General features: G+C 32.2%; 1 protein-coding gene across 2 annotated transcripts in view; it reads right to left on the reverse strand.

Moving 5' to 3' along the window:
- LOC137239323 (neuroguidin) overlaps nucleotides 1-25,521 on the reverse strand; it is a 223,401-nt gene that overhangs the window by 106,480 nt on the left and 91,400 nt on the right. The gene's annotated exons all lie outside the window — the stretch shown is intronic.

The raw sequence follows: 25,521 nt of genomic DNA on the forward strand, positions 1-25,521 counted from the left end.
ACGCGATAACCTCCGAAGAGATTTTAGGCCGAACTTCTCTTCCAATTTTCGTCGTGCTCCTTTTTAATTTTTCTTACAAATTGGCGGGACGCGACCTAATTGTTTTATGCCAACTCCGAACGGCATCTGCAAGGCATATCAGTTTTCACTGAGAGCATTTCATGGCAGAAATACACTTGGAGTGCTTGCCGAACACTGCCGAGGGGTGACTCCGCTTAGAAAATTTTTCTTCTAATTGAAAAAGCTTGTTTCTAAAATTTTGATGTTGCTTTTACCGGGGTGTGAACCCAGGGTCCTGGTGTGGTAGGCGGAGCACGCTACCATCACACCACGGCGGCCGTCATATAAATACGTAAATATGTGAATACAGAAATACACATGCTTGCTACAAATTCATATATATGAATACAGAAATGAAAATAGTAGTCACAAAACTGATTCTCAATTCTTTCAGTTGCAGCTCACCTCATTCTCAATTTCTTCTCTCGCATGTAGTTGACACACTTGATTGTTTCGAACAAAACTTGTAGTATAAATGTTTGACGTAACAAAAAGAGAACTTGTAAGTTATAGAAAACTAAAGAATCAAATCGCAGGAAGGTAATTCACCACTGGAATAACCTTACATGTAATTCGGCAAGTTTAATTTTCGTAACACTTTAAGTTGAAACGATTCCAAAACAACTCAAACTTTTATTTTGTCGGAAACATCAACACTAAAAAATGATGTTTTTTTTTTATTATCTCATTAGATTCGTTCGCGTGAGTGAAAATTCATAAAAACTTGAACAAAATGTTACTAACTTTGGAAAAATCCTGGGCCCGTATTACGTGTTACGATCCGTGATCGAAACTTATTTTTTAAATCACAATAGCTCTGAACTGGTGGATCAGATTAATGTCATATGCGAGCTAGCGTCAAATAGAACTCGTTAGATCCATAACCTATTACAATTTTTAGAAATAATTTCACAGTTAAATAGTTATCGCTTGAGTGAAAATGGGTTTCAGTCACTGATCGTGACACGTAATACGGGGCCTGTTCGTTCAAGCAAAACTTTTGCAACAAGAGGGCGGAATTTTGCATTTCGTTTGGACGAGAAGTTGCAAAATTGTACCCGATAAATAGATGAACCGGTATCTCATAATTTTTTGCACATTAAATTCAAAAAAGGGTTCTTATGTTTTGTATTGATAACTGAAAAACTAGTTTTTTATTGTATTCCCATTTTGTGTGTTTTTTCGATTTGATGGTTTTCGTATTTTGGTGTTTTTTTAACAAGTGGCACCATCGTCATAAGTACAAAGTAGAGAGCGCCGTGAGCGTAAAATTCTCTTTGAAATTTGCTTATGTATTGACAGTTGATCGCCGTTGAAATGACCTGTAAGATCAGTTGTGTTAACAGAAAAATCAGTTAAATTGATTAAGAATCTGTCAATTTTACAAAATTCTGTTATCTTAAGAGCGACAATTTCTCTTCTGTTGAAATGACTAAACTAATTTGTTCGCTTGATAAAGAACTCGGTCGAATTAACCATAATTCGATCAATTTCACCGAATCTCCGTTAAGTCAAGAACAACTGAACCGATTTGTTGATTTTACTAACACCATTTCTTTCAGTGTACACACGCACAAAACTCAACCAGGCCAACTAACATGAAACAGATGCAAATGGAAAATAATTTTAACAAACCTAGAAAAACAACATATAGTATAATAGTAGTAGGAAGTTATAACTAAAAAAACGCAGGTCTGAAAAAATACTGCACTAAAAAAGCGGGGCAAAAAATTTGAAAATAGTTAGAAAGAACAAGAGTACACATTTTTATGATATATATACAACTCAGTAACGCAACAAAATTGTAATAGCTATCGTATATGTTAAAACATTTCTGGAAAAGATTGGTCAACATGCGTCACCATAACGACAGTATAGGCTGAAAAATTCAATAATGGAAATGATGAACACGAATACAAGGCAAACAAAAAAATTAAACAAAAACAAGTAAGGAAGGTTAAGTTCGGGTGTAACCGAACATTACATACTCAGTTGAGAGCTATGGTGACAACATAAGGGAAAATAACCATGTAGGAAAATGAACCGAGGGAAACCCTGGACTGTGTATCAAATGAAAGGCGTTAAAGAGTATTTTATGAGGGAGTGGGCCATAGTTCTATAGGTGGATGCCATTTAGGGATATAGCCATAAAGGTGGATCAGGGTTGACTCTAGAATGCGTTTGTACGATATGGGTTTCAAATGAAAGGTGTTAATGAGTATTTTAAAAGGGAGTAATCCTTAGTTCCATAGGTGGACGCCATTTCGAGATATCGCCACAAAGGTGGACCAGGGGTGACCCTAGAATTTGTTTGTACAATATGGGTATCAAAAAAAAGGTGTTAATGAGCATTTTAAAAGGGAGTAATCCTTAGTTCCATAGGTGCACGCCGTTTCGAGATATCGCCATAAGGTGACCAGGGGTGACCCTAGAATTTGTTTGTACAATATGGGCATCAAACGAAAGGCGTTAATGAGTATTTTAAAAGGGAGTGGGCCTTAGTTCTATAGGTGGACGCCGTTTCGAAATATCGCCCTAAAGGTGGACCAGGGGTGACTCTAGAATATGTTTGTACGATATGGGTATCAAATTAAAGGTATTAATAAGGGTTTTAAAAGGGAGTGGTGGTTGTTGTATAGGTGGTCGCCTTTTCGAGATATCGCCATAAAGGTGGACCAGGGGTGACTATAGAACGCGTTTGAACGATATGGGTATCAAATGAAAGGTGCTAATGAGTATTTTAAAAGGGAGTAATCCTTAGTTCCATAGATGGACGCGGTTTCGATATATCGCCATAAAGGTGGACCAGTGGTAACCCTAGAATTTGTTTGTACAATATGGGTATCAAAAGAAAGGTGTTTATGAGTATTTTAAAAGGGAGTAATCCTTAGTTCCATATGTGGACGCCGTTTCGAGATATTGCCATAAACGTGGAGCAGGGGTGACCCTAGAATTTGTTTGTACAATATGGGTATCAAAAGAAAGGTGTTAATGAGTATTTTAAAAGGGAGTGGGCCTTTGTTCTATAGGTGTTCGCCTTTTCGAGATATCGCCATAAAGGTGGACCAGGGGTGACTTTAGAATATGTTTTTACGATATGGGTATCAAATGAAAGGTGTTAATAAGTATTTTAAAAGGGCGTGGGGCTTAGTTCTATAGGTGGACGCCTTTTCGAGATATCGCCATAAAGGTGGACCAGGGGTGACTCTAGAATGAGTTTGTACGATATGGGTATCAAATTAAAGGTATTAATGAGAGTTTTAAAAGGGAGTGGTGTGAAGGCGTTTTCCAGATATAGACCAAAATGTGGACCAGGGTGACCCAGAACATCATCTGTTGGATACAGCTAATTTATTTATATATGTAATACCTGCCAAGATTTTAAGGGTTTTTTATTTCGCCCTGTAGAACTTTTTCATTTTCTTCTACTTAATATGGTAGGTGTCACAACCATTTTATAAAGTTTTTTCTAAAGTTATATTTCGCGTCAATAAAACAATCCAATTACCTTACCATGTTTCATGCTTTTTTTCGTATTTGGTATAGAATTATGGGATTTTTTCATTTTTCGTAATTTTCGATATCGAAAAAGTGGGCGTGGTCATAGTCGGATTTCGTTCATTTTTCATACCAAGATAAAGTGAGTTCAAGTAAGCACGTGAACTAAGTTCATTAAAGATATGTCGATTTTTGCCCAAGTTATCGTGTTAACGGCCATGCGGAAGGACAGACGGACGCCTGTGTATAAAAACTGGGCGTGGCATCAACCGATTTCGCCCATTTTCACAGAAAACAGTTAATGTCATAAAATCTATGCCCCTACCAAATTTCAAAAGGATTGGTTAATTTTTGTTCGACTCATGGCGTTAAAAGTATCCTAGACAAATTAAATGAAAAAGGGCGGAGCCACGCCCATTTTGAAATTTTCTTTTATTTTTGTATTTTGTTGCACCATATCATTACTAGAGTTGAATGTTGACATAATTTACTTATATACTGTAAAGATATGAAATTTTTTGTTAAAATTTTACTTTAAAAAATTTTTTTTTTTAAAGTGGGCGTGGTCCTTCTCCGATTTTGCTAATTTTTATTAGGCGTACATATAGTAATAGAAGTAACGTTCCTGCCAAATTTCATCAAGATATATTCAACGACTGCCAAATTACAGCTTGCAAAACTTTTAAATTACCTTCTTTTAAAAGTGGGCGGTGCCACGCCCATTGTCCAAAATTTTACTAATTTTCTATTCTGCGTCATAAGTTCAACTCATCTACCAAGTTTCGTCGCTTTAGCTGTCTTTTGTAATGAATTATCGCACTTTTTCGGTTTTTCGAAATTTTCGATATCGAAAAAGTGGGCGTGGTTATAGTCCGATATCGTTCATTTTAAATAGCGATCTGAGATGTGTACTCAGGAACCTGCATACCAAATTTCATCAAGATACCTCAAAATTTACTCAAGTTATCGTGTTAACGGACGGACGGACGGACGGACGGACGGACATGGCTCAATCAAATTTTTTTTCGATCCTGATTATTTTGATATATGGAAGTCTATATCTATCTCGATTCCTTTATATATGTACAACCAACCGTTATCCAATCAAACTTAATATACTCTGTGAGCTCTGCTCAACTGAGTATAAAAAAAGTATTAGAAGGGAGAAAAACAAATGGATTGTTAAAAGAAATGAAATGAGGAAAAATATACAGAACAAAACGTAATTGTAAATCGAAAAAAAAGATCAGATAAAATTTAAAATTCTTTTTAAAGCAAAGAAAGACAAAGTATAGAAAATTTAATTAAAATCAATTTTTATACAAAGCTGTGTGTTTGGGTTAGCGAAATATCAGAGCTGTAAAACTAACATTGATTGGCAATCTAAATTAACACTCTAAATTAATTGAAAACATTTTTGACTGCTTTTATTTTTTAATAAAGAAATTCGTAGTCTCTCACTATCGTTTGCACTCGAATTTGATTCATCTTATTGTAATTTTAAAAATTGGAATCTAAACAAAAAATACTATTCATTTATTGCAATGAAATTAGATTGATTTTATTATGATTCAATCATTTTAATTGCAATCTACAATCATCGATTGTAATCAAATCAGGTAACTTTTTTTATGATTACAATCTTCGACTGATCGACTATAGTCAAAAATGATTCCTCGTATTATGATTGTAAAAATTGTGTTATACAAGCCATGATTGCACTCGAAACTAGATTGCTCTTTCGATTCAAAAATTTCAGTTCAGAATTGATTTAAGATTTATAATTTTAAAAAAGTGTCGTCTATAATCATTGATTACAAAAATTTCAAATCACTATTATTATAGCAGAGATTGCAGTCATCAATCGCAAACAAATGAGGTTATTGTTAAAAGTCTGAAGCGCGAATTCGAATCTGAAATGAGATTGCATTTATAATGATTCTAAAAACACAATCCACAACGAATTTGCTTTAACGAATGCAACAAATTTGGAAATTATTATGATTCAAAAAATAGCACTCTACAATCAATAAACAGTATTTATTTGCCATGAAATTCATTGGTTGTAAAAATAATAATCTGCCATGACCAGCCAATCATCGATTGTCATTAACTGTATTATAAGCCCTTTTATTTTTTCATAATCCAATAAGAGACTAGAATAGCAATTAAAAAAACGTAATCATTGTGTTCAACAAAAAAAAGCCAAGGTAATCGGTGCACTGTGCTTAACCCGAAGAAGGCTTCTATGCTGCATTACCCTTCCTGTAACTCATTCAATGAAATTTTGTTAATGACATAGCAGCACTATTATTTATTGATCGCTATTATTTATTGATTGCAATCAATATTTTTTTACAACTAATAATTGCAGCTATCGCAATTAATTATTTTCTAAGGATTGTTGATTGTAAATTTTATGCAATCAATAATTTTGAGATTAGTTAATGCAAAGAAAACACAATTGCAATCATTTTATTAGACAATTTTTAGTTTTCGTAATGTAATCTCTAATTGCAAGCACAAAACAAAAGCGAAACGTGAAAATCCTAGCGATGGAACATATGTAAATGCGCAGATTATCTGTTGACGACTTATTGTATATTCGGCATGTCTAAAAGCGGTCTAACGGTACTGGGATTTGGATGGTTCTCCATCTTATTCTCTCAGTCTATCTCTCTCTCTTTTCCCTAGTCCAACTTTCTCCTCCAACTTCATCAATACGCAAGCACCTTCTATCCTGAGACACCATCAACAATTTTTTGAACATTTTTCTCCATTCTCCTATATAATCTCCGTTTTAAGCACAGCTAGGTATAAGCATACGTACACACGCACTAACACGCTTAAACGAGAATAGAAAGGAATAAAAATGCTTTATGAAAAAAATGCTTGTAAGTAAGAAAAAACCGAGACCAACCTGAAAGGATCAATGGTAATGACAGTGCGTTGAATTGAAGACGACGCTGTCGTTAAAGAAAAAATGACCATGGTGATGAAAGCAATGCAAAAAAAGAGGATGAGAACGTTACGTAACTTTTAAGAAATAGGAATCATTTAGAATGAGAATAGCAAGGATGCTAAACTTGGACTGAAGGCTGCCATACGCACGAAGGCGATAAGAGAAGAAGGCAATGAAGCAAGCGGACGCACAATTGATGGCGTCAAAGAAGGAAATTGAGATGGAGAACAAGCTATAAGTAAAAAAATTTACACTTTTTCTTTTGCTTCGTAAACTTTAAAGGTGCATATTATAATTTCGAGGAAAAAACACAACGAAAGCAAAAAGTTTGCGTAAATATTACGAAAGAAAACGTATTCGTACACTAATGGAGGCATAGATAATTGACAGGATATGAAGGCTAGGCTATATGTAGAATGGGATTAGCTGCTAGGCATATTTGTATTTCCTTTTTTTCTTGTCAAGAAAGCCTTTTTTAAAGTACATCTTTTTAAATATGTATTGAATGTTGATGTCGGACTTGCTGCTATGATATTTTCCTTTCCTCCACAGCTAAATTGGGAACTTTTTTACTTATTTACGTAACAAGACTTAGTTAGATTCTCTGATGATGACCTAAAGGCGCTGCTTTTTACAGAAAAGACTGAAAGTGGGAAAAATTATGCGAAGCGAAATTCTTTCTTGTCTTGCTCTCTTTAGCTGTAGAGGCGTAAGTATATTACAGATCATTTATTTAAGTGAACGGTCAAAGTGTTGCAACACAGATCCACCAGAGCATGCTGACGAATAGCCGCTTCATATAAAAAAAAATCTGCGTTACATATTGAACATTAAAAACTTAAAGTTTCACATAAATTAGAATAAGGGAGTTCAGAATTTTGTTCAAGTGGCCTAGCATCATTTCATTTGCAACTGGTGTAGTATTTATACACATAACGCCAACAAATTATACGGCTATGCATTTGCTACGTCATGGCAAATACGCAACATCAAAAACCATAGTTTATTTTTTCAACATTGATTAGCAAATCAGCAACTGTCAATCCAAAACAAACTGGGAAAAGGAAAATTTTTTAAATGAAAAAAGTTGTGCACATTTCGTAGCTTATATCTGCTATTGCAACGTTTCCAATATCAAATGCACAAAACTCTGCACTGCCTAACTGAAAACTTAATTTCATATCCCATTTTTGGCATGCTTTATTTTTTTTTTTTTTGTATATTTTTTCTTTATTTTGTATATTTTTTGTGATTTCTTTTAATTTTCTTTTCTTATTTCATGTTTTTAAGCTGTTTTATATTGTCTTTTGATGATTTACAATATTTTTTTAATTCAATAAAAAAATTCGTAATTTTTTATTGAAATGTTGTTTTTTCCTTACATTTTTTTCCTGTGTTTTTATTATTTTATTTTTATTTAATTTTTCTTTTTTCCTTATTTCCATTTTTGTTTTTTTCTTTTATTTTGTGTTCTTCTATGTTTTTCCTTGTTTAGTTTGTTACCTGTTTTTCTTGTTTTATTTCATACCTTTTTTATACCTATCTGTACTTATACACAGGGTATTATATCTTTGATTGAATAACGGTTGGTTGTACAGGTATAGAGGAATCGAGATAGTTATAGACTTCCATATATCAAAATCATAAGTATCGAAAAAAAATTTGATTGGCCATGTCCGTCCTTTAACACGATAACTTGAGTAAATATTGAGATATCTTCACCAAAATTGGTACACGAGCTAATCTGGACCCAGAATAGATTGGTATTGAAAATGAGCGAAATCGGATGATAACCACGCCCACTTTTTATATATATAATATTTTGGAAAACACAAAAAACCTGATTATTTAGTAACCAATACACCTAGAATGTTAAAATTTGACGTGTGGACTGATATTGACTCTTGATAAAAAAATTAAAAAAAAAAAATTTTTAATGGGCGTGGCACTGCCCACTTGTGATAAAATCAATTTTAAATAAAATAAATAAATGTAAGGCGCGATAAACTCCTAAGAGATTTTAAGCCGAGCTTCTCTTCCAATTTGCGTCGTGCTCCTTTTTAATTTTTCCTACAAATTGGCGGAACGGGACCTACTTGTTTTATGCCGACTCCGAATCGCATCTGCGAGGCAGATGAGTTTTCACTGAGAGCTTTTCATGGTAGAAATACACTCGGAGTGCTTGCCAAACACTGCCGAGGGGCGACCCCGCTTAGAAAAATTTTCTTCTAATTGAAAAACCTTATTTCTAAAATTTTGATGTTGCTTTGCCCGGGGTGTAAACGCAGGGCATTCGGTGTGGTATACGGAGCACGCTACCATCACACCACGGTGGTCACCAATCAATTTTACATATATTATTAATCATATATTATTTACATATATTATTATCAATCGTTAAACCTATCGTAACAAAATTCGGCAGAGGTTGCCTTTACTATAAGGAATGATTTGAAGAAAAATTAACGAAATCGGTTAAGGACCACGCCCACTTTTATATAAAAGATTTTAAAAAGGGTCGTGGAGGAATAAAATAAGCTATATCTTTGCAAACAAGAGCTTTATATCAATGGTATTTCATTTCCCAAGTGGATTTATAGCAATAAATAGGAAAAACTTCAAAGTTGAAAAAATGGGCGTGGCACCCCATGTTTTATGACTAAGCGATTTTCCATGTTTCGTGGAGCCATAAATCGAAGAGAAATTAGTTCAGAATAGAACCATATGTACATGTATTATTACGCAGCCTTGTAACACTATTTGGCACACAAAACAAACAACAGCATCATTTCAAGTGTACAGCTGGGTATGTAATGTTCGGTTTCAACCGAACTTAGAATTCCTTACTTGCTATTTCTCATTTATATTTTTTGTGTCTTTTATTATGCGACAACATAGTTTAACGCAAAAACTTTAGATTCGCATTTCGACAAAGTTAACCTCAGTTTCCGGGCCTGATACTCCTGTGCGAGAGTATAGCCCCTGGGGGTTTCCTCTAGATGCTTTGCTCCTATCTGAGGCAACTGTATGAAGTCGAGCTTCCCAACTCTAGCAATAGGTGTAAAATCAACATTAGATCCATATAACATAAATCAAACGGGAAAGGCGTGAATAGCACCACAGGACTGCAAAATTTCTAAGAGCATATGCAAAGTCTCACGATGGGCATACTAACTGGACACTGCCTTCTGGCGTCATATGCGTGCAATTCCTGCCGGAAGTAACGGTTTAGCATGTTCTGTGATCCTGTCTTGCACACGCGAGGTTAAGGCTCCAGTTATTAGGGGCGGCAGAGTTTCCAGATCTCGAGCAACAATTAACGTAGGGCTTAGAAAACATTTAGCATTTACCAAGAGGACGACGTTAATACAACTATTGTCAAATTCAGTCTTTGTGACGTCTTTTAATGAACGGCCAGTTCGACCAAGCTAGGCATTAAGTTTAAGCTGAAAACACTAAATTTAATATGGTTCAATTGCAACATTAAAGCTCACTCGATTCCAAGCTTTAAGCACTAAATAAATTTCATTGGACAATCTATACAAAAGTTTGACGTTTGTATGCCTATCATAAAGAAATTTGAAAGCAAAGAATTGTAGAGCGAATATATGTATGAATGTTGGTTCCGTAAAGCCGTAAAGCAAGCGAGCGAAACATCAATTCAAAGCTAATATTTACAACTCCAATTTTCAGCACGTATTTTTCAGTTTACAGCAAAAGATACGTATGCTAGGACCCATCAAGCCATCCCAGTTTGTCCTGAAACTTTTTTTTGTTTTCATGTTTTTCTATTTCTCTTTCTGCTAAATATCGGCCACAGTTTTTACTCAACAAAAACTAGCAAACATAGAATAGATACCACAAAAAAAAAAAAGCCGTAGATTGATGTAAATATAAGCATTAGGGTGTAGCATTTTCAGACGGCATTTTTTTGTTATCTTTGTTCTTTGTAAAGATCTGATTCCTTTCCATACAAATTACAGAAAAAATTGAACTGTTTTTTGATGACTACTTTATTTACTTCGTTCACTTTTTTGTAATTGTTTTTATGACTTATTGAAAATACGGATTAGAAATCGATGTTTTTATTTAATTTTGTTTTTTTTTTGTCTCTTTTTTCTTTTTATTATCACGGCTAACTTTTTTAGTTTTCGGTTTTTATTTTATTTTTTGTTATGTATTTTTTTTTTTTTTTTTTGAAAACAGTTTCTTCGGTCTATCCCTCCTTTTGTAATTTATTTCTTGTTCACCCTCATTTTAATTTCCTTCATTTGTATAAATTTTTTTTTTTTTAATATTTATAAAAAAAATTTATATTTTTGATTTCGTGATTCATTCTATTTTACGGATTTTTTTCTTCCCATTTTTTATACTATTATTTTTTATTCCTTTAGTGTTTTTCTATATATATTTTTTTTTTCTATACATTTGTAATTTTTAACATTTTTTATTTTTTACTTATTTTATTTTTTTTTTTAGTTTTTTTGTTCAGTTTCTTATTTCATATCTTTATTTTTTATTTTTTTTTTACATGGGGAAAATTTTATTTGAAGCTTTTTGTCTTGGTTTTTTGATTTTTTACATTTTTTTATCATTTAAATTTTTTAAAACTTTTTTTCTACATTTAAACAAATAATGCGGTTTCAACGTATTAAAGCACCCTAATTTGCACACATTTACATTTAGAAGTTTATATGTTTTACATGTGTGTGTTGGGCCATCATTGATGACATCTGTGACAGGTATATCTGTATACCCCCATTTTAGTTGCAAATTCTGTCTACATTTGTATGTAAAGCAAAGTTCAATGAATGGAGCACCTGAAAGCGATTTTTAGGCGTTGTGTGCAAAACTGTTTCATTCGGCAAAATATTGTCTTTCAGGTGCTGCAATATATCTACATTAAGCTGGGTTGATTTGCATGGACGAAAGTTAAAAAAAAAATATTTTTTTTGGGTTTTGAAGAGTGTTTTGGTGAAAAAATTTATTTTGGTCGAAATCGATTTTTTTCATTTTCAAGGCTCCAAATAATTTTTATGTATATGTTTCCGTTAGACCCTCCAATAAGTATACCAAAATGATCAGGGGACGAGCTAAGTAGATTTAGCCTTGTCCGTCTGTCCGTCCGGCTGTCCGTCTGTCCGTTTGTTTGAACGCAAACTAGTCCCTCAATTTTTGAGATATCTTGATGAAATTTGGTAAGCAGGCATATTTTGATGGGGGATTTGACATTTGTCGGAATCGACCGGATCGGACCACTATAGCATATACCTCCCATACAACCGATTGTTCAATAAGAGGGTTTTCGCCATGTCTGCCCCATTTCTGCCTCATTTTAACAGCTAGCAACATCAAATTGTACCACAAGCTTGCGTATTGGGCATAAATTGTTGTCTGAAAACGGACGGACAGACGGACATGGCTAAATCAACTTAGCTCGTCCTCGGATCATTTTGGTATACTTATTGGTGGGTCTAACGGAAACATATATGTACATAAAAATGATTTGGAGCCTTGAAAATGAAACAAATCGATTTCGACCAAAACAAGTCCCAAAAACAAACAAAAAAAATGTTTTTTTTTTAAACTGTTAATGCCAACGTTTTTATCGCACAATTTTAAGTGGGATAGGAACTATGAGACTAGCCCAAAACCTACCGAAAAATCGATGGCGCGATATAGGTTAATAAATCGACCCAGCTTAATCTACATACATACATATGTATGTAGTTGCACTTGTCTACACCCGAGCACATGTGCGTTGGCAGCAGCCATTTCATCATTCATCAATTCCTTTTCGTATAGAAATTATTTTTAGAGATGACTAGATATTGTTTTTTTAAAGGTGAACTACGAAAATAAATGACTAGTTCGTGAATCTTTACAAGGAAAATATGTTAGCTAGTTGAATGATTACTTGAATTAAATTTAAATTCGAGTTAAAGTGTTTTGAAAAGCTATGCTGTGAGAATGCGTTGTATACTTTAGGGCGAACACTCTGTTATTTGATTTAACCCATTAAGTCCTGAGCATAGAAGGGCTGGAGCAATTTCAATGAAATTTTCTGTGCCCATATAAATTGGTCCAATTAAGAATAAAAAACCAAAAAAAGGCCTTAATGATATACAAATTTTTAGTTTTAAGTTCATTTAATATTTAAAAAAATTATTTCGTTTGCGTGAAAATACAAAAGCAGTAAATAAAATATGTTTATGTTGAAAGTAAATAAAGAATGTTTAAATAATTTGGGAAAAATTCAAACAACGCGACATCAGGACGGACAAGGCGACAGCTGTTTCGATTAAACCTTGTAAATATCTTCAAAGCCTTTTCTCCCGGGAGTGGGATTTGAACCCACACTCCTACGATGGTTGAATCGATACAAACGCATTCAGCTACGTCTTGGGATAAAGTTTACAACAACTAATGCATGACGTGGCTGAATGCGTTTGTAACACTTCAACCCGGGAGAAAAAGCTTTGAAGATATTTACAAGGTATATTCGAAACTGCTGTCGCCTTGTCCGTCCTGATGTCCCGTTGTTTAAATGTTTCCCAAATTATTAAATAAAATAAATGTTTTCATACATTTAAAAGCAATGAGGGCAGTCCCCGCTTAATTCATAAAAATATGTTTTAATTGTGATATTTCTCAAAAGATTTTGGATGTAGTTCGATTTCACATACATTAAATACATATTTGCAAACCCTAATAATAATTTTCCCTCCAAAAATATCATGATTTTCAGATCTAAGTATAATAAGAATCTGGTAAAGTAACAATTACAATCAATATTGAAAGTGCTATAACTTCTTTGTTTATTATTTTAGTAATATGGTTTCAAAGCAACATTTTCTTGAATTTTTACGTACTTTCGTGTGGTAAAGAAAAAAGGATAATTTAGGGGGGTACAACTTTGTCAGCTGACGTAATGATGTGAAAACGACTTCGTAGCTTAAAAGGACAATAAACGGAAATGTGAAGCCGAAATAATGACATATCAATTTTAAAAATAGGACGTCCAAAAACCAATTTACAACGAAAAAACCTTTTCGGCTGTATTTCGAAGGATCAAAAAAAATAAATGTGTCCGAAACCCTCTCAACATAATCTTTAAATATTAGGGGCGGACATTAGCAACTTGTTTGGTTCAGAAGTCTAGTTAAATTAAACTCTAATATTCCAGTACCACTTGTATATTATATTCAACTCAAGCGATCTCTTCAGTCAGATTAACACTTAGATACTTCAAAAAGGGGCTGTGTGAGACCTTCATACATTAAATATTCATTTATAATATTTACAAAGTCTCAAGAACATTTAATAGCTAAGCGCAAGAAAATTCCAACAAAAAAAGGTTGAGATTTGATGAATAATCAAGAACACTTAACCGAGCAGCAACAAAACATTTAAAAACTGCAACATGAGGAACAACTCGTTACGGGACATCAACAACTGTCAAATACCAGCAGCAACACGACACATTCTTCAACTTTTAACAAAGGGAAGTATCCCTTCATTTCAAAAAATTTAAAAATATACATACATACATACATATATTGCTACGATAGAAAAGTTTAACATTTGTGCGCCATTCCAACAACATTCAATGTTTGTCAACACACATCACGCCGACAGGATCTGCGCGCTTTACGCCCACCTTTTAGCGAACTTCCGGCTAAACAAAAATTCAATGGGGAGCGTTTGTATGATACGAATCATACTGAGAGCGACAGAATGAGACTGGCTGTCGCAGACACATAGAAAACGGGATTTAGCGGGTAAAAGATGCAGCAAGGGCTAGACGGTGGCAAAGCATGCAAGCGAAAAACGGCAAGCAGAGACAGTCACTCAGTCAGTCACAGTAAAAATTGTCTATATTTCTATTGGTCTGCCTACCCGCCAGACCAGCTAACGCTTTTGGCAGACAGTTTCAAACAAAGCGAGAGATTTTTTCAAAAATTGTTACAATCTCATAAAATCATAAAAAAATAATTAAAATACAATTTTTTTTTTGTATTATTTATTTAAGATAAATGTGAAGTGGCGGATGAGAGCCTTTTGCTAAAATATATTTACATGCCTGTATGGCGGCCATGAGTGTGTGTGTGTGTGTATGTGTGTGTATATATCTGCTTGTATTTGCATTGTATATTGACAGAACAATACAAAAGTAAGCAGCACAACGCGAATAGATGATACACGGTGAAAATAAAGCAGCGAAGTTGTTGAATGGGAACGGAGTATGCAGGAAAAGCTGCCGGCGTTGTGCAAACTTTTGTTTTTTTTTTGTTTTTCGAAACGTGTATGAATAGATATATGATAGAATATATAAGATAACTTACTAAATGGTTAGGCATATGAATTGGATATAGTATATTGTTGAAACGTCGTAGACTTAAATACATACATACATACATACATACATATATATATAAATCCAATATAAGTATTTGTATAACTGGCAATTGAAATGAATGTTACTTTGCTTGAATAGACGCATGACTGGCTTGCTCTTCTATGGCTCAATAGCGCCACTTGACAATTGCAAAGTATGAGTACAATAATAACAAATATGAGAGCAGCAGAAAAGGTCATACAAATTTATATTTAAATTTGAACTAAGCTTACTTGGTTCTCTTATATTGCCTGCAGCGAGTCACACTTGTTTCGAATCTATGCCTACTAACGCATTCAGAGACGGTACTAGTTCTAATTATGTATCCTCGAAGTGCTGTACGAACGCATTCTTAACTGGTAGTTTGTTCTGAGATAGTTTTTTTTATTGATTAATTTAAATCAGTGTTCCACAACACTGTCTTTTTGTAGTAGTTTGCATTGGCATTATGTGGAGGTTACGATTTCTTCTTAAACAGAAATGACAGTATCGAGAAGAAATCATAAGCTCTACATACAATACTACCAATGCAGCGACTAAACTGTATGTCGAGAAGCTCGCGATCTTTACGAGTATTTCGAGATTCGAAAAATATCACCAGAAGTCCATTCCTCGAAGAATTCGCAAGCTCTACATATAATACTGACTATGCAGCAACTTAATAAAATGTCAAGAAGTTCAAATTCTTGATTTCTTGAGTCGCGAAATTCTCGCTTTTGTTCGAGAAGACATAGTCCTGGCGAGGAAATCGGTTTGCGTACATTTCGAAAGCCACCATCCATATCTTTCTCATGCCTCACTTACTCTTCCCTCCATCTCTCTCTTCTTCATCCCCTTTTTGTTCTTCCTCCTCCTTTTTAACTTCTTACGCTTTTTACTCTAGCTCTCCTACTTCAACGCTGCTTTACTTTTCTCGTCCTCATCGTTTTTCTACCCGAATTCTTCTTTCTCATATATAAATTTATTTTATACTGATCAAAATTTTTAAGAAATATGGTTTCCTCTGTTGGTGATCGACACATCGTTCTTTTTCACACTAGAACTTACTTTCAAATGATCGTCTCTTTGGATATTCCTGTTCTTCTTCCGATACCAATTCGTCTTCCTCTTCGATTTCCATTCATATTCTGCTTTTGTACTTATTTTACTATCTCTTTTTATTGCTACTTTTACTTTCTCCCTTCCTCCTCCACATTCTACTCACAACTTTCCAAAAATCGGATACCAAAACCCAATAAAAGTTCGCGTTTTTAAATAATGAGGGAGATATTAAAAATTTAGATTTTTTCTGGTAGGGGAGTGTGTCCCCGCCCATTTTTCATTTCTTCTTTCCCTTATCTCGCTATTTTCCCCGATTCTCCTACCTTTTTCTCTTTCTCTTTTTCTTCCCTATCCTATTCCTCTTTTTCGACTTAGTTTTTCACCGCTTCTTCTTATTATTCTAATATCTGTTATGATTCTTCCTCAGCTTTTTCTCCTTTTCTCTCCTTTCCTTTCCTATTCCTCTTTTTCTACTTGGTTTTCGACCCCTTCTTCTCGTTATATCTATTTTGGGCTTTATTCCCTGTCCACGCCGCCCAATTTTCAAGGTCAGAAGTTAAATAATTTCGTGATGACCGCCAAATAATACCAGAGGTGCCGAAATTACCGCGAAAATTATTAAGAAATGCTCTATAAAATACCTTCGAAATAATTTTAGTTTGAATTCCGTATTAATTCCAAAATAATGTAGACAACCTGGATTTTCTTAAAAAGGGAGTTATTACTGAAAATAATTTCAAACTTATTAAAAACAAAATATCCCCAATTAATTCAGAAATAATCACAAAACTAATAGCGGTCTAAATCTCCTCGGACCTCGGAGGCATATCACGCCTTGTATTACTTATATATTGGATTTATATATGTAGTAGGCGTGGCAGCTCTCACAAAAGCTGCAATACTAATGAAACATAACTTTTAATCCGGTCAATCGTACTTATGCAGACAGTTTTTACATATTTGCATTCAAATTCATATATCTTTCCACAGGAAATCATCTACAGATATATTTGCATATATTTTGATAGATTGATTATACAAAATTTTTATTCAACTTATTGCAGAAGTGCCACCATATAGTATTTTTTTGATGATTTTGTTGGGAGTCGCCATTGCTGCTGTTGATGGCTGTCACAATATATCTTGTTCACTAACTACTGCTACAACAATATCGACTATAAAGTTGGTTGTATGTAATATGTAACAACAACAATTATACAAAAATTAACAATGCACGAGGAAAAGGAAGTAAAAATGCAAAAAATAAATAAAAATAAAATACAGCACCATTTTTTTGCGCCAACCAAATGTCATTTTATATCAGAGCACACTACTTTCCTCTCACAACCAGCCAATACGTATAATCGAAAAACGGAAGCGGATATGAAAACAGTTCAGCGCGATATGAAATCGCGTAACTGAATAGAGGTATGTGTGTGGGTACTTGTCTAGATATGAAAACGGTGATGTGCGATAAAATAAAGCTACCTGTCACTCGTCAATGATATTACTTTATTTAAAATATTATATATATAACCGGTAAGGAATTACATATATTAAATGTATGGGAAAAGGGAAAAGGGGGGCGTGGCATTTTCCTATATAGCATCATATCTCCCATAGATATGCGTATATATCCAGACCAGTAACTCAAACGGCGACTCAAGCGAGGAACGATGCAGGGTGTTTCCCCTTTAAACATTTCCAATTTCCACTTATGGCTAGTAACATCGAGGCTCGAAAATTAGCGCATACTTAACCTATCGTTCTGATAATTTCCATATACTAACTGATGTTTTTGTTTCTTCTTCTCTTACAAATATTGGGAAAAGTTAATGCATGTTCGGGAAAGGTAAAAAATTACTTTTTTTAATGTTTTTTTTTTTTTTTAAGTTTATTTATTTTTTTTCAAGTTATTACATTATTAGAAACTCTGACTTATATAATAAATCACAGCTTCACACCTGCGGTTTTCCCAACGGAATGGAAAAAAGCTGTCATAATACCTATTCAAAAAAAGAGGAATGCTACGAGCCCAAGTGATTATAGACCGATAAGCATACTGCCAGCTTTTTCGAAAGTGTGTGAATCCTTAATGGCAATACAAATTTCTGCTTTTGTAAAACGGAATAAAATACTTTCCCCACTGCAATCTGGATTTGGGCCTAAACACAGCTGTTCTACAGCTATGATAAAAATAATGGACCACATAAGGATGGAGTTCGACAAAGGACACCTTACACTCCTCTGCCTTTTAGACTTTTCGAAAGCATTTGATTTAGTGAATCATGATATTCTTTGCAAAAAACTCAAGTATTTTTTCGGGTTTTCTGATAGTGCTCTAAACCTTGCTGGAAGAACTCAGAAAGTGACCTGCAGCTCTACGTCCTCTATGTCTAGTATCGTTACCTCTGGTGTACCGCAAGGATCTGTTTTTGATCCCTTTTATTTAGTCTCTTTGTCAATGATGTATTCTCTGTGTGTCAGCATGTACAGGTTCACGCCTATGCTGACGATATACAACTGTATTTGTCCAGTCGTGTCGGTCTTGTTGAAGATTTGTGCTATAAAATTAATTGTGATCTGGCATCTATTTCACAATGGGCTACTGTTAATTGTCTTTGCTTGCATGCTGTTAAGTCATGTGTGTTGCCTATAAGTAGCAGTGTAGTGCATGTAGAAGGTATCCCAAAGTTGTATATTGGTAACGCTGATTTAGTATTTACTGAAAAGGTTAAAAATTTGGGATTTGTTGTAAACTCTACGATGACTTGCTCCGACCATATAAACAAAGTTGTAAGCAAAGTGTATATTGTTCTACGTAGATTATGAATGACAGCTTCATTTACGCCTCTTGAGACGAGAAAGAAACTGGCACTTCAACTAATTCTACCCCACATCACCTATTCTGAGCTTGTATATAGCAAGCTAGATTCTGCTTCGTCGCACAAAATTGATATTGCGTTTAACAATGTTACGCGTTACGTCTACAGACTCAAGAGATATGATCACATCACTGCATGGCAGACCAAAATTCTGGGGTGTATTATTTTCAACTATCTTGCTGCTAGAAATTGTACGTTCATGTATAAACTTTTAGAATATAAAGCTCCGGAATACCTTTACGTTAAACTCTGATAATCCCTAAATATAAATACCTGTCCTCTTCACGGCTTTTCTTCGTTAATGCTGCTAGGCTCTGGAATTCAATTCCAGAAGATGTCAAAGCTGTTATGGGTAGATGTAACTACAGAAGGGTAATTCTCAATTATTTTATTTCTACAGTGTGAAAGTGATTGCAATCTGACTTGCTCTATGCATATTTCATTCCTTTATTTTTCCTTTTACTACATTTTTCAAATTCTAACTTTAAAATTACAAACATAATAATAATATTAAATCTGTTTTGAATTTAAAAAGTCACGTTTATGTTGTAAGTTACTTGCGAATTGTAATAGACCTAAGTTTAAAAAATTTTTTTTCTTTTGAATTTCCACTTTTGTATTGTACTGCAAAAGACTCAGTCTTACATGTACACCCACACATTCTAAATAAATATTACATAAATTTTATTTTATTGTTCAATTTTGTTTTTTTACTATATTTTTATTTATTCATTTTTTTAAGTATTTTAGACATTTCAAGGCTGTCGTCCGAAAAAATCAGAACAAAAATTGCCAAATTTTATAATTTGTTTTTGATTTATGCATTCAAGATTCGATTCAAGCTCAAGGCGAGAACAATAATTTTTTAATGATAATTATTGTTGTTTTTTAATATTTCTATAATTGAAAAATTATATTTTATTGGATTAGTAATAGTTTTTGATTTATTTTTTTTTCTGTTACTTTTATTCTTTATAACTATTTTTTATTTAGTTTCTTTTAATTAAAATTTTTTTTTATTTAATTTATTTTTTTTTTTTCTAAAATTGAGGCCCTATTCGCCTGAAAAAGATGGTATAAAAACTTCCATTACTTCTTTAGCGGTTTCTATTTTTTATACATCTGTGATAACAGCCTTAGTGGACTTAGGAAATGTGCAGAGCCTAAGCGCTTACTGCCCGGTCTTAATAATAATCATACATCATATTTTTCGGGAAATGCATTTTGAATATTTTTAAGTAGACTTAGGTTACTATCGCTTGTGGCCACAGATATGTGAGATTTATTTTTTCATCTTAAAAACTCATTTTAATCTTTTGGCCTATTCCTTAAGTACAAAAAATAAAAAAAATGTTCATGCTTTTATTTTTTGTTTTGCTGTTCCTCTTCATTATACTTCGTCTGGAAGTTAAACACTTTGTTGCTTTTGTATTTTAATTATCCCTTCAATGTTTCTGTTTTTTTTAAATCATATTTTTTAATTTTTTTCTTAACCAAGACAAAACAAAGTTTTTAATTTCCAGATAATTTTTTTTTTAATATAAACATATTTTATGTTTTTTAGCATTTTCTCTATTAACAAAATAAAGAAAGAGAAAAGTTTAAGAACATAAAAAAGGCAGCTCAGTTAAAAAAGGAAAATATAAAAAAATGTAATTTACAAATAAAAAAATAATAAAATTGTATAAAAAATAAAACAATATATAAAAAATATAAAAAATAAAAATATGCACAAAATATAACAAATATATAGAAAATATTTAAAAATAAATAAAAAATTAATAAAAATATATAAAAATTAATAGAAATATATATAAAAATTATAAAAATATATAAAACATTAATAAAAATATATAAAACATTAATAAAAATATATAAAACATTAATAAAAATATATAAAACATTAATAAAAATAAAAAACCTTTATTTTCTAAAAAAAAAATGGTTCCTGGAAAAAGCTTGTTCCTTTAAATTTTTTATAACCTAATTTAATTTTTTTTTATTTTTTTTAATTTAACTTTTCTTTATAAAATGTAGTAGTGTAGTTTTTGAGTAAATTAAATCAATTTCCGTCACTGCCTTTGGTATAATAAATGGTATATCGGAATATCTATCTGTGTATATAGGTTTAGCAGTTACGTTCGCATAAAAAAGTGCTGCGGAAGGATTTTGATTTCATAGATTGTTTTGCATAGAATTTTTATGACATCTTAGAACAGCTGAGGATACTAAAATGCTGTAAGCATATTACGCTTTACGATAACAATGTCCTTAATGCATGAGTCTGAAACGCTAAGCAAATTCAACAGCAAATAACACGAAGCGCGTTAGCGCGTTTCTCAAATATACATACATACACACACTCATATAATAACACATGCATACACTTAAAACACATACAATTGCATACGTATTTCATTTCAGTTTGCGAGCTTGTTTTCAATCAAAAAAATTATAACGTTTTCGTAGTTACGATTGCCCCCAAAAGTATGCTATAACAGAAGCGTTGACTGTTGCTGCTTGTTGCAGCTTTCATTATTATTTTTTTTTTCTTGTTGTGCTGTGCTGCTATTGTCATCAACCATGCATGGCAGGTTGTCTGTTTGCTCCATTTTAACGTAAAATATTTTGTTCCGGTTCGTTACGATGCCATGATGGGACACATACATAGAGCAGCGCGGACAATTTTTGTTGTCGATTTTTCTGGGATTTACATTTTTCACATTTTTGTTTTTCTTGTTTTTTCACCAACCTCCTCTCATTTAAACTCACATATCTATTTACTAAGTACAAGCATATGCATATTCATATATCTGTGTTAATATTTTGTATATGTGTGTTTTTGTTATTTTTAAGCTACCGCGACTCTGGTTAACAAGCGGGAAAAATTCACCCTCTTAACTTTATTATTCCATTTTTTGTAATGGGTTTTCAGTAGCATCGAGTGCGCGAGCACTTGTTGTTGCTTTCGTGATTGTTGTCATTGCTACTGCTGTTATTATCTTCGTTGTTGGTTTTCTACGTCACAGCAGTTATTGTCGTTGTTTCGACCACTTCATAATATAACCTTGCCAGAGCAGCAACTGTTCACGTCCATCCCCAACAACAAACAATCATTCATCACAGTTAGTCAACTGCCCAGCCACCGGTTAGCAGTCAGCCGCCCCAAATAGCGATCGCCTAACCTCACTCACTTTCTTACTCTCACGCTCTACCTCACTCACTCTTCTTGTTTACCTCTTAACCTGAGAGCTACATCTCTTCATATTTTCTCGCGCGCTCCCCTTCCAACTTTTTTTAACTCCACTTTTCAACATTATCCATTTCCCCTTTTTTCCATCACAAATCTTCTCTCCTCCTTTATTCGATATCTCTTCCCTCTTTTTCATTTCGCATTTATTGCACAACAAAATTTAAGGTTGCTGTAGTGTCCTTTTTTCGTGTTTACCCCATTTTTTCATTTTTTTAAACTTTTAATATTCTTTTACCTTTATACGTTGTGTATTTATTTCAGCGTGGCGTTGCATTTTTAATATGATTTCATTTTTTTCTGTTCGGCTTCATGCAACATTTTTTAAATACCTTTTTTTTGCTGCAGATTTTTTCGCTAAAATTTTTTTTATTCATTAATTCAGCAAACGAGCACATGTTGTGGCATATGTACACACTCTTCACAAACACAGAGAGGGAGAGAGGAAACAAGTGTATACTTAAACAGTGTTGTGCAGTATAAAAGCAATAGTTATGTATACGAAATTGACTTATTTCCTTACTTTACGAGGGAGTTACGTACTTTTCAAAAACCTACTTTTTACTTTTTTAACTTTTATTTAGCAATTTTTTATTTTATTTTTGTTAAAAGTTTTGTTTTGATTCCGATTATGTTTTATTAAGTTATTTATTTATTTATTTATTTATTTTTTATTATTTCATAAGGGTGCGTTTGTGAAATGGAATTTTTTATGTTTTCCTGTTGTTTTTTCTTTTGTGATATTTATTTATTTTTCGTTTTTTATTACTAAATATAATTAAAAAAAAAAACAAATTTTAAATGTCTCACAAGTTTAGAATATAATACGTATGTATATATATTTAAAAAAAAATTTCATATAATTTTTTTCTTATTTTGTTTTAATTTTTTTTATTTATTTTATAATTTTTGTATTTTTTTATACTCTTTTTTCTTTTCTTCAAATTTCTTTTCCCATTTTTAATTTTTCGATTTTTTTTTTGTATTTTTTTTAAATTAAAAAAAAATTTTTTTTCGTTTTTTTTTCCTGATAACTATTTTTTGTGTTGTACAACTAATTTTTTTATTTTTGTGAATTTAAATTTTTTTGCTCAGTTTAATGCTGATACTCTTTTCACCTACTAAAAATGCGTATTTACAATATCAAAAATAAAAACATTAAAAAATGTATAAATATAAAATTATATAAAGTATAAAATACCACAAATAAAATAATTTTTTTAAAATTTTAAATATATTATAAATTTCTCAAGGCAGTATGTTTATTTTTTTATAGTTTGCTGCTGATGTTTGTTGTTTTTTTTAACTTAAGGTAAATTTTTTTTTGTTTTCAAATATACTTTAAGGTTATTTTTTTGTAAATGTTGTTTGTATTGTAATTGTCGTTGTTTTTTTCTTTCGTTTCTTTTAACAACTAAAAAGAAAACAGCTTTCATTTTACAAGTCATTTTACAATATTACCTAAACATAATGGCCCGTAATCATAGCGCTTACTAAAATACTCTTTAGTTAAAATCTTGCCTAAATTAAAAATGGGATTTAAAATTTTGGTCTGTCATAGACATATTAAACACAGTTTTCAGCTAAAATAAGCATGGATAGGGTATCCGCATGAAGAAATTTTTTAGAAATTTTAAAAGTTCACCCTGTTTCTTACAACCGTGGTTACTTGACTCCACGTATAAAAAATGGTAATCTTTTACTTGACTACATATTAATATTCGCTAACTCACGGATATACGAATACTAACTACCAGCAGGGTACTTAAGTATTAAATGGGAATATTTACTTGAATGCTTATAACTTTTGTATTAGTTCATCGATTTTGTTAAATGAAAGCTGTTTTTTTTTGTAATAAAACAGAGTTTGGAGAGAAAAGAAAAAATCTGCAAAAAAATAAAATGTTTTCGAGATCCTTCCTCGCAAAGTACAAATTTTTTTATATTTTTACAGAAAAAATTTAAAAAATCCGTAATGATTGTTCGTTATCTTTGAATCTGCAGGGCCCCGCAAAAAGTGTTGTATGCACAGTTTATAGCAAACTTCATTACCTTTTAAAACCCGGTTTGGAATAGCTCAAATCGTTCTTGAGATATATATGATTAAGTGGACCCAATTTTTTTTTTTTTTTTTTGAAATAAGGGTAATTCATAAATATCTCAAAAACGTTACCATAGAATTAAAAATAACCTTGATTTTCGGAATCAGGGGGTGATTTTACATAGGAATTTCATAATGGGGTCTCTGATGCAGAAAGAAAGTTGGAATTTGTGATCCAGTGCAATTAGAAGTTGGAAATATGAAAATGTTCTTTTATTAATAGATATTCACAAAAAACCGAATAATTACCCTGAAACGGCTGCGAAACTGGTGAAAATTGTATCAGCACAAAACACCTTTTTAGTTAATTCTGTTTTGTGTACAACAATATCACCAAAATTACATCAACCTCATGAAAGTCTTAAACTTTTTTTTGCAAAAATATCTTGACAGAGAACAAGTATTGTTTTGCCACCTTCGGATTATTGAAATTAAAACGCGTCATTTGACACCTTTCTCAAAATTTTTTGACATGTATTAAAAATCGACGCCTGTGGTAAATAATTCCTCTCATTGAATATTTATTTCTAAATTTAATGCCAAAATCAGTATAGGATGCTACTTTTTGCTCAAAAGATAGATACTAAAATATCAAAACTCACAAATATCTTTGAATGCGCAATAGTCTTAATTAAAGATTTCCAATATGTGGAGCCAAGTAACCATCGCAGATTTTAAGATTGTGTAATTTTCGTCACAAACATATTAATACGCATTCTAGGTATAATAAATTAGCTCCTGACGTATATTTGCTTGTCGGGGAAGCCTTTTTTCATTTCCATTTAAGTTCATCGCGTTTAAATAGCAAATTGTTTAATTTCTCGCAACTTTTGACAGCAGACCACCAACTTAAAACCTATTTTAAAAAATTTAAATCGGGCTCTTGTCATTTTAAATTTAAAATACTTTTTTAGAGATAAAATAGTGTTTAAGTACGACTATAACAGACTTAAAATGACATTTAATTTAGAACCATGTTTAAACCAATAAAACTCTATTTTATTTCGACTAAGATTACGGGCCAATATTTTTATATTATATATTTAAAGAAAAATGATTTTTTTGCTTAACTTCAAGGTCAACTTTTGTGTTTTCATTTTTTTATTATTAGGTTTTTGAGGTTTGACAAAAAAAGTTTTTTAGTTTAAAAAAAAAACAAAAAGAAATATATAATAGATTTCACACACTTTACAACTTAAGAGTTATTTTCAGATATTTTAAATTTTGTTTTATATAATTTTGTTATTGTTTCTCTTTCTTATTTTTTTATTAATTTTTAATTTTAATTTTTTTTTTTACCTATTTTATTTTTTTATTCATTCTATT

The sequence above is a fragment of the Eurosta solidaginis genome, chromosome 2 (genome assembly GCF_040869045.1).
Source record: "Eurosta solidaginis isolate ZX-2024a chromosome 2, ASM4086904v1, whole genome shotgun sequence".
Lineage (NCBI taxonomy): Eukaryota > Metazoa > Arthropoda > Insecta > Diptera > Tephritidae > Eurosta > Eurosta solidaginis.